Below are 5,000 nucleotides of genomic sequence, written 5' to 3'. Positions count from 1 at the left end.
CTCTTATTTTGAGTCGAGTAAGCAAACAGATAGTGCAGGAAGATGCGGCCGAGGTCTCGCCGTGCAGCTAGGGTGTAACTGGGTGTATTTCTTCAGAGCGAGGTGTACCATGAATCCCTGTGTCCAACTGTGTATAGCATTAAGTTATCTTATGCGAGATACTCCATTAGGAGGTAGTGTCACAGTGCATCTCACTAGAGACATTACTTAAGGGACTTTGCAGCTTTCCTTCGCTCCCCAGCTGCATTTACTTGTTATCCTTCTACACTACCTCTGTTCCTACTCCCTTTCCTCCATACTGTTGACCAAACCTTATAACTTTTACTTCATCACAAATGCTGGTTTTCGAACATATGACCTTGGTTGCTGAATGGCCTGATAGGCCCCAGCACCAGTTACATAACTCAGATTTCGTTAATCCAACCCAGTGTAATCTCACAGTGATCATAATTCAGTTAAATACAAATGTTACTCAGTAGTTCGATTATCAAGTTTTGCTGATTAGATCATCATATTAAAGATGACATATTCAGAATAAAAAACAACTTATTGATGCTCGACATTTCAACCAAATAGCAATGAAAATTCAGTCATTTTAGTGGAGAAAATTTCTGACTCTTAAATGGCATCTCATCGATGACATTTCAACAGATGAGAATTTTACCTCGAAGATAAAGATTCCAATGAATGTTGACAAATGATTTTAGAGAATGTTGAGAAATGATTCCAAAGAATATTGACAAATTATTTCAAAGAAAGTTGACAAATGATGCCTCAGAATGTTGACAAATGATTCCAAAGAATATTGACAAATTATTCCAAAGAAAGTTGACAAATGATTTTACAGATTGTTGAGAAATGATTCCAAAGAATATTGACAAATTATTCCAAAGAAAGTTGACAAATGATGCCACAGAATGTTGACAAATGATTCCAAAGAATATTGACAAATTACTCCAAAGAAAGTTGACAAATGATGCCCCAGAATGTTGACAAATGATTCCAAAGAATATTGACAAATTATTCCAAAGAAAGTTGACAAATGATGCCACAGAATGTTGACAAATGATTCCAAAGAATATTGACAAATTATTCCAAAGAAAGTTGACAAATGATGCCACAGAATGTTGACAAATGATTCCAAAGAATATTGACAAATTATTCCAAAGAAAGTTGACAAATGATGCCACAGAATGTTGACAAATGATTCCAAAGAATATTGACAAATTATTCCAAAGAAAGTTGACAAATGACGCCCCAGAATGTTGACAAATGATTCCAAAGAATATTGACAAATTATTCCAAAGAAAGTTGACAAATGATGCCACAGAATGTTGACAAATGATTCCAAAGAATATTGACAAATTATTCCAAAGAAAGTTGACAAATGATGCCACAGAATGTTGACAAATGATTCCAAAGAATATTGACAAATTACTCCAAAGAAAGTTGACAAATGATTCCGCAGAATATTGACCAATGATTCCACAGAATGTCAAATAATTCTACCTAATGTTGACAAATGGTTCCCCAGAATGTTGACAAATGATTCTACCAAATGATGACAAATGATTCCACAAAATGTTGATAAATGATTCCACAAAATGTTAACAAATGATTCTATCGATTACTAATAAATTATCCCACCGAATGTTGATATTTAAAACCAAGCCGAAAAATATAATTTCAGTGATGGTACTTCAACTGATGAAAATCCTGAACAGAAATCGGATTTTACAGTTGAGTAATAACATCTCGGGTTTGTGGTGGTGGATGTGGTAACATCCCTGACTGGTGGATGTGGTAACATCCCTGACTTGTGAACGCCACACTGGGGTTCGAGTCCCACTCAAACTCGTTAGTTTCTTTGGTCACTGCAATCTTACCATCCTAGTGAGCTATGGATAGGGCGTTTGGGGGAGCCTATAGGTCTACCTGCTGAGTCATCAGCAGCCATTACCTGGACCTCCTTTGTCCTAGCTTGGCTGGAGAGTTGACTTAGGAAGTGGAATATGATCAGTCTCTAGGTTATTGTTCTGCTTGATAGGGCAATGTCAGTGTCCCTTGCCGCTGTCATTCATGAATGGCCTTTAAACCTTTAGACTGACTGGAATTTAATCTGAATATGACACAACAGTTGTAACTGGAATAAGTTTTTTCCTTGGCATTCGTTGAATAGATTTTGTTAAGTCGGCATCTATTCCTGGTACTGGGGAATTTGTAGGATTGAAAAGTTTTAGAAAAGAAACAAATGTCTTGTAGTTAAGCTTAGCTTTGGGGTTGATAATAATGTAAAAATACTGTACTGTCATCTTGCATAACATTGCGATGAGATTATACCGTCTAGACACTGAAACCTTACTTTTACAAGAAAAAATCTCTCTCTCTCTCTCTCTCTCTCTCTCTCTCTCTCTCTCTCTCTCTCTCTCTCTCTCTCTCTCTCTCTCTTACCTTTTGTTTTATAGGACTGACATTGAATGTTTGCAGCGAAAAAGATTGTTTGTTGGTGTGAAAGATTTATCAATATAACAGTCTTCATTTCAGGATACAGGAATTCTTTCATTCAGAAGATGTGGTTTCTTTATTTGATTTTGAAGTAAGTAAAGAGGAGGAAATTTCATCTTCTCAATAAGTTTTTCTTATTTCAATTGCTTAAATACATTTTTTTTTATATAATATGCTTTTCAACTCACGTTGACGGTGCCTAAAAGAAATTGGAGTTGCATTCCATTTTCCTGAAACTTTGAGCTTCTGATAATTATATAAATTCCCTTTACCAAACAAAGTAGAGTTTAAACTCCTCCTTGCCTCAATTAGCAACTCCAGGATCCACTGAAGACGTAATAAGATGACCGGCCCGAGGAGGCTCCATAACCTATCTAAAAACCATTCTGGCTCTATTCAGGACACCGTAAACTTTCTCGAACACCACTTTATGCTTCCGGGACCCCATTAAAGCTCCTTTAGAGATTTCCCTTTTGAACTCTGTCATCATCTCTTCAATGACACGTGTCGCTCTCCAGAGCGTAAATGATTTTCAATTATCCTGCCTAGATTCTTGAAAGAAGATTTCATAGTATGCATTACAAGGAATTAAAGGTTTATTAATGGATTAATGAACTACTTTAATAAAGAATATATTCATTAGGATAGAAAAATCTTCTAACAGATTTTATTTTATATAGAATTGTATAATATCTCAGGAAGAATTCTAGAGCTTACTATAAGTCCTTGAACAGGAATTCCACACACACACACACACACACACACACATATATATATATATATATATATATATATATATATTTATTTGAATATATATATATATATATATATATATATATTTATATGAATATATATATATATATATATATATATATATATATATATGAATATATATATATATATATATATATATATATATATATATATATATATATATATATACATACATATATGTATATATAAATATATATATATATATATATACACACATATATATATATATATATATATATATATATATATATATATATATATATATATATATATATATATATATATATTCGTATAATGACCGGGAAACATTTCATATTTCCTATTCTAGTAATGTTACAAACTGATGAAAGAAAGATCACGTTGATTACTGATAATTGTTTACAGCGTTAAAGGTGATCAACGCTTTCATTTCAAAGCTATCAAGTTCCATCTCCCCTATATAATAAAGAGCAAATGTCTGGTTATAAATAAAAGGCATCCTCTTCCACCAAACCTCTTTCTAATAGCATCAGGTTAATAGTTAGACAGAGGGTTTTTTGCGATGGAATGCCCTTGGAGTCATCAACCACAATTAAATAGTCCTACTACAAGGCAGCAGTTTTCACAGTTATCTAGCCTTTTGCTAAAATGCAAAACTGCAAGGCAGCAACTGTCCTTTTACTCTTTTAGTTGCCTTGTACGACACCTAGGACGTACGGCAGTAGTATCCTTACGCTCCTACCACAGGGCACACCAGATAGAGAAGGATGGGGGTGGCTATATGCTTTCATAATAGTTCAGAAGATACAACCAACAGCATTTGTATTTAATGGCGGTCAGGTGAGCCCCATTGGATATTTTGCAGTGACGGGAACATAAATGATCTGGAATTAGACGCTTTCATTATCTACATTCGAATTGCCTTAAATATAACCTTAAGGATGGAAATGAATGATTTAAAACCGCAAAAATTAAAATAAACCTAAACAAGGACGAATAACAACGTAAAAAATTAATAACTAATAAGGAAAGAGAAAATGTATCATCAATGAATGGTTAAAATCTGAATATTTCAATAATTAAAATCTATAAAATTGATTTTTTTTGTTTACAAGAAAACATGTAAGAGTTGCATGCATTAAAGTTATTTCTAAACTGAACTTTCGAACAAACTGTTAAACACTGATATTCACCATCGTTAGATTTTTAACATTAAAAAAAGAGAAGTATATGAAAGGGGAACCTTGATTTTATGAACACAAAAACCAACCGCAATACCTATATTTGGAGAGAAATTGCGCTGAAATATTTTTTTTTTTTTTTTTTTTTTTTTTTTTTTTTTTTTTTTTTTTTTTTTTAGGATGATATTTTCAAGCATAATTCTTTTTCACTATTTATCCAAAACTGGAAAAAGAAAAAGGGAAAACATTTCCTATTTTGATTCTGAAAAATGGTCTAATGGAACTTTATTTACCAAAACTCAAACGTATTGTAGCACAATACATACTTATGGAATGAGCATATAGAGGGACAAATTAATGGAATTTGGTTGCTATATATTTGCCTTAGAAAATACTCCCAATGGACCTTTCCTTCGAGTCCCCGGAAAAAAAAAAAAAAAAAAAAAAAAAAAAAAAAAAAAAAAAAAAACAGTAGCATAACGCATCACGGTCCGATTTTGCTTTCCTTTCAATCGTGTGCTTTATATTTGGTGGATGCTCTTGCCCTGTCAATTTTGGTTT

The sequence above is a fragment of the Palaemon carinicauda genome, chromosome 13 (assembly GCF_036898095.1).
Source record: "Palaemon carinicauda isolate YSFRI2023 chromosome 13, ASM3689809v2, whole genome shotgun sequence".
NCBI classification, from domain to species: domain Eukaryota; kingdom Metazoa; phylum Arthropoda; class Malacostraca; order Decapoda; family Palaemonidae; genus Palaemon; species Palaemon carinicauda.
Note: the sequence above shows the minus strand (reverse complement) of the source record.